The following is a 16,311-nucleotide window of genomic DNA, read 5'->3' on the forward strand; positions in this document are numbered from 1 at the left end:
GTAAATTGTGTCTTTAACAGTAGCTACTCTAAGTCTTTTGGCATCCACAGACAATTATTGTTCTACTTTGACTCTTCTCAGAAAGTAGTTTACACTTGGCTACAGTCAAAAATTTGCTTTTTCTTCAAGGGAATTCATGGAAAATAATTTTTTTTTTAAGAGACAAGGTCTCGGCCGGGCGCGATGGCTCACGCCTGTAATCCCATCACTTTGGGAGGCCAAGGCAGGCAGATCACCTGAGGTCAGGAGTTCAAGACCAGCCTGACCAACACGGAGAAACCCCATCTCTACTAAAAATACAAAACTAGCCAGGCGTGGTGGCGCATGCCTGTAATCCCAGATACTTGGGAGGCCGCGGCAGGAGAATCACTTGAATCTGTGAGGTGGAGGTTGCAGTGAGCCGAGATCACGCCATTGCACTCCAGCCTGGGCAACAAGAGTGAAACTCCGTCTCAAAAAAAATAAATAAAGAGACAAGGTCTCGCTCTGTTGTGTAGATTAGAGTGTAGCGGCACCTTCTAACTCACTACAACCTCAAACTCCTGGACTTAAGTGATCCTCCCACCTCAGCCTCCCGAGTAGCTACAACTATAAGCACACACCACCACACCAGGCTAATTTTTCAATTTTTTTTCGAGATGGGGGTCTTGCTATGTTGCCCAGGCTGGTCTTGAACTCATGGCCTCAAGCGATCCTCCCTTCTTGGCCTCCTAAAGTGCTGAGATTATAGCCATGAGCCACTGCACCAGGTGGTAAGTACTCTTGAATACAAGTTTCTGATAATTTTGAAGATCATTATCATTGGAGTAAGTAAAAACTTTCAGAACTCTAATAAACTGTTGTGTTCATGAAGATTGCTAACTCTGTATATCAAGCAGAATAAAACTTAATTACATGGGACTGAAATTACAGATGACTGAAATGATTTTTACGACTTTTTGTTTGAAACATTGCTGATTCTTTTCATGTTTTGTTTTCCCAAGTCGAGGAAGCTTTTTTCTTTCAAGCTTTTTATAGCTTGTAGCAAATGGGTAAAACATAACTTTATAAGCAAGACTGAAACATTGACCTTACTCTCTACCTTATTTCTCCAAAATGTATAAACTATTCATGAGTATTCTTATTTTATGACAGTCTAACTATATGCGTTTTAAGTTCAATAAAAACCGGTTTATTGTAACAGGACACAATTAAGACACTGGTTATTCTATCGACGCTCTTGACTGGAATGGCGTATATGAAGATATGACCAGACTGGTTTAAAGAACTGAGGTTGATTATGTAGAGCCAATAAAAAGCCTGTTGGAAAGACTAGCCTGGTACCTTGTTTACATGGCTCCTTTACAAGGTTCCTGATGTGCAGCAAGTAAAAGAATCTTACTTTCTGACATGCCCAGGAACCTCAAGATATTTTGCGACCTCAAGAAGAGAGGAATTCACCCAATTCATGTAAGTATTACCAGCATAGTCCTTGGCTTGGCTTCCTAGCCTTGAGGCTTTATAGTTGAATCCAAAATTCCTTATGAAAGTTCCAACAAAGACAACTTAAAGAAACTATATGGCCAATCATTATTCTTGTTGTATTTTATGCAAATAATCAGCCCAAATATAATACTAAAACTTATTTTGCAAGTAAGCTGGTCCTCCTAAGATTTATATCTTTGGTAAAAATGGGGACTGGAGAGAGAAAAAATTATGCTTAAGAAAACTATAGTATCCATGTTATTAGACTCCAGCCTTAACCATTGTTTTTGAGTTTTTATTGTTTTCCTACAATTTGGACTGAATCCCCAATGTAATAGGATTTTTACTATGTATTTTATTGTTTTACCTCTAAGAAAACCAAAAGCATGAAATTCAAAGACTACAGAAGATTTAACAAGCAATGACAGTTCCATAAATCAGTGACTTGACTGAGGGCTGAGAATGAGCCTTCCCAGCACCGTCATACATCATTCCATCATAAAAATCCACTTGTAACTGCCGCTGAGCAACTTGGTCTATGCTCCTGGGTTGCAATCATCATGCTTGGCCCAAATAAACTCTTTACTCAGCTTCTTCATTTTAGGTCAACACTAACATCACAAAAAAAGTTTCAGACAGGCCGGGGATGACGGCACATGCCTGTAATCCCAGTGCTTTTGAAGGCCAAGGCAGGAGGATTGCTTGAGCCCAGGAGTTTGAGACCACCCTGTGCAACAAGACGAAAACCCATCTCTACAAAAAAATACAAAAATTAGCCAGGTGTGGTGGCACGTGCCTGTAGTCCCAGCTACTTGGGAGGCTGAGGAGGGAGGACTGCTTGAGACTGGGAGGTCAAGACCACTATAAGCCAAGATCACGCCACTGCACTCCAGCCTGGCAACAGAGTGAGACCCTGTCTCAAAAAAAAAAAAAAAAAAACAGTTTCGGGCAAACTATAAGAATCAGCCATTGAAAATTCCCATCACTTCCAATGATTCTGAATTACTGTTCGGAAATGTAGATAACTTTTCTCAATCTTGTAGTGTAAGATATCTCTGGCTTCAAAGATAACCACAATGGGCCAGGCGCGGTGGCTCATGCCTGTAATCCCAGCACTTTGGGAGGCCGAGGTGGGTGGATCACGAGGTCAGGAGATCGCAACCATCCTGGCCAACACGGTGAAACCCCATCTCTAATAAAAAAAAAATACAAAAAAATTAGCTGGGCGTGGTGATGGGCGCCTGTAGTCCCAGCTACTAGGGAGGCTGAGGCAGGAGAATGGCGTGAACCCGGGAGGCGCAGCTTGCAGTGAGCGAGATCAAGCCACTGCACTCCAGCCTGGGCAACTGAGTGAGACTCTGTCTCAAAAAAAAAAAAAACCACAGTGAAAATTACTATTAATACTTTCTGTTTAACAGTAATTATTAAACTATTAAATATTTAAATATTTCAGTTATTAAACTATTAAGTACAGGGCCTGTATCTCTGATGCTGAACTATGATGTGTGACTTAAGCCTCCAAATACATCATGTTATTTGGATCCAAGGTGCTGCACAGAACGCTGACCCTTTCTAAGAGTTGGGTATTACTTGCAAAAGGCTTATAAGCATCGGTGCATGGGTGGTTCAGTGGTAGAATTCTCGCCTGCCACGCAAAAGGCTTATAAGCAAGAAGCTAGAAAGTTCCCATTTTCTGTTGTTCCTGTATTGGATGATGTAAAGCCAACTGTCACCAAGACTCAGTTTCCCAAACAGTAAAACAAGCGTTCTGAAGAATAAATGGGGAAAAAGCGGGGGGGGGGGGGCCTTTCAATCCTCTGAATTACAATTCCAATACATTGTTGAGGGTGGGAGTTGTTGCAATTTGCAGTAGTTTCTTAGAGTGTAAGATAGCTGTGTGAAAGATCCTGACACACACCACAGTTGCCTGAGGACAGTAAACCAAAGGCCAGGAAAGCTCACAGCAAGTCACATTATCTCTAGTGTGAGTTCCTCTACACAAAGGTGACGGGTACGAACACAGGTGTTGAAGTTGGATCCGAGCCTGCACACAGACTCCTGAGTTAACAGCGTGGACGTTAAAATGAACAACTCTCCCTGAATGCTTTAGGAAGAAAACCATTTAATTTACATGAATTTCTCTTAGACTGTTTCTCAAAGATGAACTGTAAGCTGCAGTCTGATTACATGATACAAACCGGAGGGTGTTAACCAGAACACCAGTTAGCACCTCCCTATTTGGATTAAGGTTAATGGATTATCTAAAATGACAAAACACTTAATTTTCCTGGAGTAAATATATTTCAATCTTTTAAAAAGCACAGTCTAATAACTGCTTTAAAAATCTACCTCAAAAAGTTAAAACACTTATTTAAATTATCTAACATACATAAAATTAATGCTTTCACCAACTTCTTTTGATACACTACAGTGGAGGGTACGCCTTAATAGCGACCACAGTAAACTCTGCAATTACAGGGCAACGGGATGCTGGACTTAAAGAGGAGGCTCGTTACAGTCCTGGCTCTGTCACCAACTAGCCAGCTGTATCTCTAATTAATTTTACCTCATGGGCTTCAGTTTCTGAGTCTTCAGAGATCTAAAATCCTAAGTCTGCAACTGCAATATTACACTGTTTTTCTGACAATTATTTTCACAAACTAGTTACCAAATCTCAGTTGACAAAATAATGTAGAACAAAACTCAAAGTCTTAGAATATAAACATCTTACTTCAAAAGTACTATTTAATTCACACCTAACATTATATGAATTAAGAATTAATCAGGCCAGGCACAGTGGCTCAGGCCTGTAATCCCAGCACTTTTGAGAGGCCGAGGCAGGCAGATCACTTGAGGCCAGGAGTTGCAGACCAGCCTGGCCAATATGGAGAAACCCTGTCTCTACTAAAACTATAAAAATAAGCTGAGCATGGTGATGTGCCTGTAGTCCTGGCTACTCTGGAGGTTGAAGCACGAGAATCACTTGAAACCAGGAGGTGACGATTGCAGTGAGCCAAGATACAGCCACTGCACTTCAGCCTAGGGCACAAAGTGAGACTCTGTCTCAAAAAAAAAGAATTAAAAAGAATTAAAAGTTCCTTCAGTCTTTTAATTCCAGACTGATAACGATGGAACTGATAAAAAGAAAACACTCCATGCAACTGGGTTAAGGCTGATTAAATGTTATGTTCACTATTATTATTATTAAACATTTCATAAATATATGCTTTACAATAAATTTACCTAACCACACCTCCCAACATCAAATTGAAAACTGGAAGTTAAGGGTCAGGCATGGTGGCTCACACCTGTAATCCCAGCACTTTGGGAGACCAAGGCAGGCAGATCACCTGAGGTGGGGAGTTCGAGAGCAGCCTGACCAACATGGAGAAACCCTGTCTCTACTAAAAATACAAAACTAGCCAGGCATGGTGGCGCATGCCTGTAATCCCAGCTACTCAGGAGGCTGGGGCAGGAGAATCGCTTGAACCCAGGAGGTGGAGGTTGCAGTGAGCCAAGATCGCACCATTGCACTCCAGCCCGGGCAACAAGAGCGAAACTCCATCTCAAAAAAAAAAAAAAGAAAGAAAGAAAACTGGAAGTTAATGATCCAGCATTTATTTGCCTTGCTCATATAATTATCTAATACAATTTGTGGCCATATAACGATTTTGGGAAAACATCTAGTCTATAGCTATTTATGTTGAGCTGTAACTTCATGTGATTTCATGAAAAACCTAGTCTCAATAACAGAATAAAACTACCACTTCTTTCTTTCCCATAAAGTTGGCAGGCGGAGGCGGGGCCGGGGAGGACTACCACAATGACCAACACACTTCCAAAATTCTGAACTTACAGGAAATAGTATGCCAAGAATCTGTGCGGCCTTGCCTGAAAGATAATAAAACTTGTGGTCACTCGGAATCCCAAGGCACACTGCAAAAGTTTACTCTTCACTGGAATTTCGCCAGGTCATGGAGATTTTTAAGTGCCTCAATGCTTCTACAGTCTATTTGGCAATTCTATGTTCCACTTCCAGTCCTTTCATGCTTAGGTTTAACTCTTCTGTACTGAGCCCTAAAGAATAATGATTTCAGCAGAAGAGATTAAATTCATCAGTGTATACAAGGAAATGGGAAGAGCTGTGAAAAACTGAAGGCCATGTGCACACACAGCAACACTGGTAATACTGCTTCCCATATTCATTCTTTGGTCTTCACTGACAGTGTGAGGAAGCAACTAATGCTGATTCATCAGTTACTCATTTTCACAATGGTCAGTACTCCAAGTCAGCAGTAACCAACCTGTTTTGGCACGAGGGACTGACAGGTTTCATGCGAAACAATTTTTCCACAGACAGAGCGGAGGGGTCAGGGGGTGGGGGGTGGTGAGGAGAATGCTTTCAGGATGAAACTGTTCCACCTCAGATCATCAGGCATTAGATTCTCATAAGGAGCATGCGACCTAGATCCCTTGCATGTGCAGTGCACAGTAGGATTTGAGCTCTTATGAGAATCTAGCGCAACTGCTCATCTGAGAGGAGGTGGAGCTCAGGCAGTTCTGCTCGCTCACCCTGCTGCTCACCTCCTGCTGTGCAGCACAGTTCCTAACAGGCCATGATGGGTACCGGTCAACAACCTGGGAGTTAGGGACCCCTGCTCCAAGTGACCCACTGAAAGGCAACCTGATCTAGCAATCTAGCCTGGTAACAGTTGTCAATGGAGCAAGGCACAGGGGCTCACACTCATATTCCCAGCAACCTGGGAGGCTGAGGCTGGAGGATCACTTGAGGCCAGGAGACTGAGGCCAGCCTGGGTAACACGGCAAGACCTCATGTCTCAAAAAATTATTTAAATAGCCAGGAGGATCACTGGAGCTCAGAAATTGGAGGCTGCAGTGAGCAATGGCCACGCCACTGCACTCCACTCCTGCAGCCTGGGCAACAGAATGAGACCCCGTCTCTTAAATAAATAAATAAATAAATAACAAGTATCACTGGAGGTATGGATATTAACCACAGAGGAATATGGAACATAGAACTTAAAATCATGCCAGGCAGGCCGGGCACAGTGGCTCACGCCTGTAATCTCAACACTTTGGGAGGCAAAGGTGGGCAGATTGCTTGAGGTCAGGAGATCAAGACCATCCTGGCTAACATGGTGAAACCCCGTCTCTACTAAAAATACAAAGAAATCAGCTGGGCGTGGTGGCACACGCCTGCAGTCCCAGTTACTCGGAAGGCTGAGGCAGGAGAATGGTGTGAACCTGGGAGGCAGAACTTCCAGTGAGCGGAGACTGCACCACTGCACTCCGGCCTGGGCAACAGGTGAGACTCCACCTCAAAAAAAAAAAAAAACAAATCATGCCAGACAAAAGTCCACCCAAAAAGACTTTCACAGTAAGCTGCTGTATTTACAGTACTCAAGAAACACTAAATGCCAGTGTTCTATCAGTGGTTTAAATGTTTTTAACCTCCTAAAAGCACAAGAGACAATGCTTTTATCCTTTCAAATGTCTAGATTTTTAGAAGGTAACTTCCCATAGGGACTTCAAGTCTACTTTTAAAGTCAGGACTGAATGGTTAAAGCAATGAACTAGAAATCCATTGGGGTTTCCCGGCACAGATCTGAATCCTACCAATTACCGCATCTTTTCCTTTGCAAACGTGATTTACTGACCCCTCCATCCTCCAGATGGAGAGCCTGGTATTTATTACCTCTCAGGAAGAAGTGTGACTGCTCCCCAACCTGACTAAACTTTCCCCCTTTATGGACCCAGTAAAAAAAAAAAATCTGTACGTTCCTCCTAAAGGTTACTGGTATTCTCTGACTGATAAGGCAAAAATTACAGACGATAATCCCAACAAGGAAATACAAATATGTAATCAACAAAGATAAAAAGAATGCTCAGAAAAGCATGAAGCCACCTTTAAAGAAAATTTTAAAAGACTTGATATTTTTAAAAAGAGAATGTTCAACATGCTAACAGATAACAATCACTGAAGCAATTTGTAAATCTATACCAAATTGATCACTAGGTTTTTATCTCTGTATTTTGAGCACTGACAATAAAAACAAAGCTCTCTGAAATGTGAAAACAAAATGTTCTCATTTTTCAGAGACATTCCTAAAAAAGGCATGTTTGAAATTATCTGAAATAACAAACATATTTTAAACAACTGGCAAATATTAGCAAATTTAAGACATATTTTCTAAACAATTTTTAAAGCATTTTTAGGCCAGGTGCAATGGCTCACATCTGTAATCCCAACACTCTGGGACTGCCTGAACCCAGGAATTCGAGACCAGACTGGGCAACATAGTAAGACCTGCCACCTCTACAAAAAAAATTTTTTTTTTAAATTAGCCAGGTGTGGTGGCATGCACCCATGGGTCCCAGCTACTCGGGAGGCTGAGGTGGCAAGATCGCTCAAGCCCAGGTCGAGGCTGCAGAGAGCTGTGAGCATGCCACTGGACTCCAGCCTGGGTGACACAAACTGTCTCAAAAAAATAAAATATTTTTTAAACACACACGATTATATGTAATACAAATTAAAGGGATTTTAAGGAAGCTGGCTGGTCTCATTCAGACTGGGGCTTGGCCTTTTCAACTATGAAGAGAGGTGTACACAAGAAGAAAGAGGTTCCCTACCTTGCTGTCCAGTAACACCCACATGTGACCACTCCCTGCTTCCACACCACTCTGCAAAGCAGAATCATCTAAAAAAGACAATTCTATGACGTAAAATCCTCCAACTGCTTCCCACTGGTGTTAGGATAAAGGGCAAAATAATCAACTTATATGGGACCTCCCAAGCTCTGTAAAATAAAACTCTCCACCTACCTCCCAGCCGCGTTCTCTTCCTTCAGCCTTGTTCACACACTAGTTCCTTCAAAGCACTCTGCACCTTCCCACTTGGGGCACTACACAGGTAATTCTCTCTGCTGACCCCTCACTCCACCACCATCCCTCCAATCTCGGTGCCACCATCACAACCTCAGGGAAGCCTCCTGACCCGTCCCCTCCAGGCCAGATCTTAGTGCCCTGCACTTTCCTATTGGATTATGTGATTGTCCACCTATCTCAATGGACAGCAAACTCCAAGAGATGGCAATCTATCCCTCTTGTTCACCATACTGGGATCTACTCATCAACTATTTAGTGCATGCTACGTACCAGATATTGTTCTAAGGCTTAGGTTCATACTGAGGAGCAAAATATAAATCTTGATTTCATAAGAGTTTACATTCAAGCATGAGAAGACGGGCCATACATAAAATAAGTAAATTATATGGCATGTTATAGTGTCATAAACACTACGAAAAAAATACAGCAAGAAAGGGAGACATGGAGAGCGCAGGGCAGGATACACCATAATATATGTGACTGTTGTAGCAGACTATCCAAAGAAGCATGGAGCTGAGAGCCAGCCACTTCCAGAGGCCAGTCTCTACGGCTTTACATAGAACAATGCACTTTCCTATTCCTGCTGGATGACGGGCCTTACAGAAAAATCCTGTTGCCTTTCATCTTTGCATCCCTAGCGTTCAACTCGTCAGAACCCCTGCCACAGGAAGAAAATGAACCCTCTTCTTACCTCTCAGTGGCCCTCCTTTATGCCAGGCCCTTTAGCAATACTTAACAGAAAATAAAAAACGGGAAAACATCCACTAAAGTTTAAAAGATACATTTTCAATATTGCGATTGTTTTATTTTGGGTTAACATGATGTTTTTATTTTAAAGCAAAATAAAGGTAAGAAATTCTATGGCTATCAAAAAGGGGGCATTTATTTATTTTATTTCATTTTTTTTGAGACAGAGCCTCACTCTGTCGCCCAGGCTGGAGTGCAGTGGTGTGATCTCAGATCACTGCAACCTCTGCCTCCCAGGTTTAATCAATTCTCCCACCTCAGCCACCCAAGTAGCTGGGATTACGAGCACACACCACCACGCCTGGCTACTTTTTGTCTTTTTAGTAGAGACGGGGTTTCACCATGTTGGCCAGGCTGGTCTCGAACTCCTAACCTCAGGTGATCCACCCGCCTCGGCCTCCCAGAGTGCTGGGATTACAGGCATGAATCAAAGTGCCCGGCCGAAAAAGGGGACGTTTTTAAAGACTGAGAAACAGTATAATTTAAAGGTCATGTGGTTAAATTACTCTATCTGAAAATACTTTATGCACTATACGTAGCTATGAAAAGTCAGTTAAAAATCTGTAAATATAGCTTTTATACTCTATAAGAAACTTTCTAATGTATCCTTTCTGAGTAAAGATTTTCCTATTTGATTTTGATTTCCTATTTTCCTATTTGAGTAAAGATTTTCCTATTTGTTTACAGAAATGTGCAAGTATACAATCAGCAAACAATTTCTCTGGAACACAGGTGGGAGATGTCTTTGAGCATTCTTATCTCTTTACTTGAATTAATTTCACTAAACATCTACAGTGTACCAGTCCCTGGACTGGGCAGAGGTGACAAGCATAAAAAGAGAATCTCACTCACAAGGAGCTTACATTAATTATGTGCTAAGTAACACAAAGGTACTTAGTTGCTACAGAAACAGAGAAGCATAATCTCAGAAGTTAAGGCAAAGCAGTCTGGAGGACTCCTAAAATATCTTTTTAAGGATGGTTTAAGGAGCTAAGTAAAAATTTTTAAAATTTTTTTAAAGGAGGTGGACATTCAATTTCAGGCAAAGAATCTACCAACAGCAATGGCTACAACGTTTGCAACACCAAGGCAGGAGACGGAGGCGTGGTCCTGACTAAAAGGTGGGGCTGGGCAAGAAGGAAGACACAGAAGTGGAAGCACACACAGGGCGAGGCCTAGGGCAGTCCTGATGAGTTTCTGAAAAGAGGCCAGCCATCAGGCTATGCCACACTCTGGCTACAGTGTGACTAAAATGATTTGTGTAAATAAAAGAGCATTTTATTGGGCAAATTTATGCACAGCAGACTTCATAAAGAACATTTTCAGCAAAGATCAAGTCTCATCTCTATGATTATCATACGCCCCCTAAAAAATTAAGTAGTACGCTTTCAAATTTGTGTTAAACATGGCCGGGCGCAGTGGCTCACGCCTGTAATCCCAGCACTCTGGGAGGCCAAGGCAGATGGGTCACTTGAGGTCAGGAGTTCAAGACCAGCCTGGCCAACATGGTGAAACCCAATTTGTACTAAAGTACAAAAATTAGCCGGGCGTGGTGGCACGCACCTGTATGTAGTCCCAGCTACTCAGGAGGCTGAGGCAGGGGAATCGCTTAAACCCTGGAGGCAGAGGTTGCAGTGAGCCGTGATCATGCCAGTGCACTCCAGCCTGGGCAACAGAACGAGACTCGGTCTCAAAAAAAAAAAAAAAACACACAACTTGCGTTAAATATGAAATACTTTCAATATTACAATGTACTCCATGGTCTAGGTCTCCTAACCAGAGCAATGGGGTTGATGGGAAAGAAGATGTAAAACCAGTAGCATCACTGAACTGCAAATCCTTTATGGTTGAAATAGGAGCCATGACAGCTTCACCAGAAAAACTATGAGAAGACAGAGTTTATAAAGGCATTGAACGGACAAAAGCTATTAAGGTATGGGGTGGCAGGGGGTAGTGAGAAAGAGAAGGGAAGGAAACACAGCTGAGTTAACAATTTTCCTTGTTCCTAAGGAAGGCATTTACACACAGGAAAAACAAAGCATTAGAACGTTAGGGGAAAAAACTTTCAAGTTGGAATTTATCTTCCTTCTTTTGAGAACCTAGCAGTTTTCTACCTTACAATTCCATGTTCTAAAAAAGGAATTCATTTTCTAATCAAAATAACTCTAGAAGTAGAGTAGTTACAAAGATATCAACAAGCATAAGAGCAAAAAGTTTAAACTGAACTAAACTCAGACCTGATGAGGTTAACTCTCTGAGTGCCTCATTTACTTCGTACTCTAAAATAAGCTTTTAGACAAAAAGGAAAACTCTTCACATCAATAAAGTTCTACAAAAGAGCATAAGCAAGCAAACCCTTACAGCAGTGTCTGTTTTTAACAAGGTATTTTCCAAAAACATGACTTCAGTGTTCATGTCTTCTCCCCATTGAAAAAAGGTTGTTTTGAGAATTTTGTAGAAGAAATTACAAGAATATACTCCAAGATTTTTGTGCAATTTATCAATCTGAAAAGAATATCCCTAAATCTGACACAATCTATAAGAGTACTGTATGCATGATAAAAGCATATTTAAAACTTGTATCTTTGGCCGGGTGCCGTGGCTCACGCCTGCAATCCCAGCACTATGGGAGGCCGAGGCGGGTGAATCACCTGAGGTCAGGAGTTCAAGGCCAGCCTGGCCAACATGGTGAAACCCCATGTCTACTAAAAATACAAAAAAAAAAATTAGCCAGGTGTGGTGGAGGGCACCTGTAATCCCAGCTACTCGGGAGGCTGAGGCAGGAGAATCACTTGAACCCGAGAGGCGGAGGTTGCAGTGAGCCAAGAACGCACCATTGCACTCCAGCTTGGGCGACAAGAGTGAAACTCCGCCTCAGGGGAAAAAAAAAAAACTTGTACCTTTAACACTAGGATAAAAACAAATGAAATTGACTGATGGTAACACATCTACATAGCTTTTTTACAACCTCGAGAGACCCTAACATAGACAACACATTACTAAAATTGGAAGACCTAGATTATAATCCTAGCTATCACTATTTTGACGGAAAATATGAATTTTAACATGACAATGAAATAACAGTGAAAGCAGTTTGTCAGCCACTCCTTGGCTGGTAAGATCTACCATACCCTATCACTACAAAAACTTGCAAATCTATGTAGAGTAGCTGCAGCTACCTGAAGGCACTGTTCATTGTAAACACCATTAACAATTTGATGTCCCAATTTGCATGTTTTGGGGGTGGGAGGAGACAAGGTCTCACTGTTGTCCAGGATGGAGTGCAGTGGCAGGATCATGGCTCACTGCAGCCTCAACCTCCCAGGCTCAAGCCTCAACCTCCCACTTCAGCTTCTCCAACAGCTGGACTACAGGTGTGAGCCACCATGCCTGGCTAATTTTTTGATTTTTTGGTAGAGATGAGGTCTCTCTATGTTGCCCAGGCTGGTGAACTCCTGGGCTCCTAAACTCACCTAGGCCTCCCAAAGTGCTGGGATTACAGGAATGAGCCACCTCACCCAGCCTGCACGTATTTTAGAACTACATTTTAAGATAATGTGAAGACTGCTTCATAAAAACAGCTTAAATATATACTTGTCAAAACTTGTGCTTACTTATGGAAATTGCATTAAATTCAATAAATTCTTTAAATCTCACTTTTAAAAATGGCAATCTTCCCGAACATTAAACCAAATTACATTTCTCTCTGAATTTGCTGCCACTTAATTTCAGCTACTCTTCTACAGAACTGTACCCATGTTATCTTTTTTTCTGTCTGGTTCCTACTCAAAAATAGTGGAACTGCTTTCTCCAAATATGCATTCTGTGCTCAGAAGCTCTTTTCTCTGCCCAGATACATGTGTAAACAAGCCAAAAACAAAAACAAAAAAACAAAAACAAAAACAAAACTTTCTGCTAATAAATTGACAGCTACAAGGTAGAATATTTTAAAAATTCAGTAAGCTGGGCGCGGTGGCTCCTCCCAACACTTTGAGAGGCCGAGGCAGGTGGATCACTTGAGGCCAGGAGTTCGAGACCAGCCTGGGCAACATGCTGAAACCCCGTCGCTACTAAAAATACAAAAATTAGCCAGGTGTGGTGGCACGTGCCTGTAATCCCAGCTACTCGGGAGGCTGAGGCAGGAGAATAACTTGAAGACCTAGGAGGTGGAGGTTGCAGTGAGTTGAGATCGTGTCACTGCACTCCATCCTGGGTGACAGAGCAAGACTCCAACTCGGGGGGGAAGAAAAAAATCAGTAATAGTAAAAATAGCAAAAACAGACAACATTTCCATGTTTGTGTTACAACAGTCCTAAAAAAATGAGATTATCATCATCCCCGTTACAGTTGAGAAAATGTAGGCAACACAAGGGTAACTTCTAATGAATAAACCATGCCTTTGTTTCATATAAGTCAACTCAACTCACATTAACTTTTCAAAATATCGGATAAAATTTATTTCTAACCAATGCAAGTTTCAAAGATAAGTACACAAATTAAATTTATGATTAAATAATAAGCTTGTTAATCTGATGCCTTTCGGAACGCATTTCACTTAGCAAACCTCAATTAAGCTATTTCTTATATGGTTTGATTACAAAACTGCCTTTCAGCATATTAAATACAAGGAGAAAAAACTGAAAAGCCACAACCATTTCAACTTCTGTAAATTACCCTGACTGTAATGAGGGGCGCCAGGCAGGTTGGGGAAGTATGGAAATTGCACACTGCACACGCCACCTGACCACCAAGAAAAAAGAGGACACCACTCTTCCCCACCGTGGCCTTCACAAACTACAACTCAGCACCTATTTCAAGTGCATTTAAATATTCAAACAACTGAAACTAAGAGAAAAAAACTTTCGAAAGGGAAAATAACTTTGTCCCCTTCAATGTTCACCTTGGAGTTCCTCTTATCTCTAGAAAAAAGCCTCATGCATACTGTTTATACTTACAAACTCCAGTGCCCTGTCAAGGAAAACCTTCCTGTTTTCTCAGTTATCCAAAACTTCAAACTTCCAATTTACTATTAAGACAAGTTATTGGGCATCCACTTAGAGAATCTCAAACGAAAGCCAGATAGGAGGTAGTTTTCTACAGTTAGCTTTCTCAAGTTTCATCTCAGCCAAGTTTTAAGAACGTTTTACGTAAAAATAAGGGGAAAAGCAAAATTACATTCGCATGAAGTTTCGATGCACAACGGCACTGAGACGAAAAGACTCTTAACGCTCCCAAGCACACCCTGAGAGGCAGGTGCAGCAGCTTTCCGATGGCTCCTCTGCCGCCCGTGTATCCCAGCCCCAAGACCAACACAGGCAATCTTCACATCTGACTTTATTTTTTTAACTCCTTCAGATCCACCTCTGCTCAAGTCTATCAACAGGAAAACAGGAGCGTTCCAAACACACACCGAGCAACAGGATCCCAACTTCCTGGTTCTAAAGGAATGCGATGCCCTGATGACCCGTCCCGCCCCGCACCCGCACGGCAGCCTACCCGGGCTCCGGAGGGACCAAGGGGCGAGCGGCAAGGCTGGCGCCGCACTGCGGGTGCCGGCGCCCGCCCGGCCTGGGGGCGCTCGCGGCCCGCGACCCCGGCCCCGCCCAGGCCCTGCACGACCCCCGTCCTCGCCGGCCTTCACCCAGCCCCGGCCACCCGACCCTGACCCCGGCCCGGTCTTCCGGGCACCGAGCTCCGTCGACTCCCGCCTCGCCTCAGCGGGTCCTCCTCAGCCCCGGCCTTCCCCTAACCCGGCCCCGGCCCTCCTCGGCCCGTTTTCCCCTGCCCCGGCCCCGGTCCTCCTCAGCCCCGGCTTTCCCTGGCCCTGGCCCCGGTCCTCCTCAGCCCTGACCCTTCCCGTACCCTAGCCCTGGTCCTCCTCAACCCGGCCCCGGCCTTCCCTTGCCCCGGCCCCTGCCCCGGCCCCGGCCCCGGCCCCGGCCCCTGCCCAGGCCCGACCCTGCCCGCCGCGGCCGCGTCCTCCGGGAAGATGGCGGCGCAGTGACAGACGGCGCGGCGCGGGTCCGAGCTGGGCCGAGAGGGACCGCCCGCCGCGGCCTAGGGTGCCTCACCTGTCAGCGCCGCCGCCCCGCCCGACCGGCCGCCCGCGGGCTCCTCGCCTCAGCCCCGGGGCCCGGCGGCCGCGCCACACGCGGGGACGGCGAGGAGAGAGACGGCAGGGAGAGGCGGCGCGGCCGGGCCGGGCCGGGCCGGAGGTAGGGGAGAGGGCGGGCGCGAGCTGGCGGCGGCGGCTGCGGCGGATTCTTCCCCTTTCGGGCCCGAAAATGTCTCAACCCCGGGACTCCAGATCCCCAACGCTCCTTCCCGTTCGCGTGAGAACACACAGCTCCCACTTCCGGGGCCCTGCGGAAGTCCCGCCCCCGCGCGGACCCGCGCCCCGCGCCCTGAACTCGCGCACTCACCCGCCGGTCCCGCGGACTGGCGCTCCGCACCCGGGAGAGCTCACGTCATGGCGTTGCGGCGCGCTGATTGGGCGCACCCGACGTCCGGCCCGCCCCGCCGCCTTCTTGGCCTCTCCGCGCGTACACCCTGCTCGCGGCCTTGCGATTGGCGCGTGCGCGCACATCGCCCCGCCCCGCGCACGCCGCACGTCCGCCCTGCGTGCCGTCCCCGGCGCGACCAGAGCGCCTGACGCTGGGGGCCCGTGTGGGCCCTGACTTCCGGAGGGCTGGGCCCTGGTCCTCCGCCACCGCGTGCGCCCCTTAGAGACTCCTACCCGCCGCCCAGGACGGATGGCGACCCCGGCCCTAGCCCGTCCCCAGACCCTGGACCAAGGCCCCGGCCCTGCCCCGAACCTCTCATCCCACCCCCGGGACCCAGGCCCAGGCTCTGCCCCGAACCCCATACCCGGGACCCAGGCCCCGGCCCCGGCCCTGGCCCGAACGCCCCACCCCACACACAGGACACAGGCCCCGGCCCTTCCTCGAACTCCCACCCCACAGCTGGGATCAAGGTTCTGGCCCTGCCCCGAACACCCCACCCCACACCCGGGACCCAGGCCCCGGTCCTGCCCCGAACTCCCAACCCACACCCAGGACCCAGGCCCCGGCCCTGCCCCGAACTCCCACCCCACACCCGGGACCAAGGTCCCAGCCCTGCCCCGAATGCCACACCCCACACCCAGGACACAGGCCCCAGCCCTGCCCCGAACTCCCACCCCACAGCTGGGATCAA

The 16,311-nt window shown here is 45.6% G+C and overlaps 1 protein-coding gene across 3 annotated transcripts in view; it reads right to left on the minus strand.

The window, feature by feature from the left end:
* The window catches only part of LARP4B (La ribonucleoprotein 4B), a 124,505-nt gene extending 108,875 nt beyond the window's left edge, over positions 1-15,630 (minus strand). For 2 of the 3 annotated variants that reach the window (XM_024253587.3, XM_024253588.2), the window contains exon 1: positions 15,189-15,467. The gene's annotated coding sequence lies outside the window, so the exon portion shown is untranslated. Of the gene's footprint in view, positions 1-15,188; positions 15,468-15,539 lie in introns of those variants that run through there. The other variant, XM_063727457.1, reaches the window with a different exon arrangement.
* Between the last annotated feature and the right edge of the window lie 681 nt (positions 15,631-16,311).

This window comes from Pongo abelii, chromosome 8 (genome assembly GCF_028885655.2).
Source record: "Pongo abelii isolate AG06213 chromosome 8, NHGRI_mPonAbe1-v2.0_pri, whole genome shotgun sequence".
In the NCBI taxonomy this organism is placed as follows: domain Eukaryota; kingdom Metazoa; phylum Chordata; class Mammalia; order Primates; family Hominidae; genus Pongo; species Pongo abelii.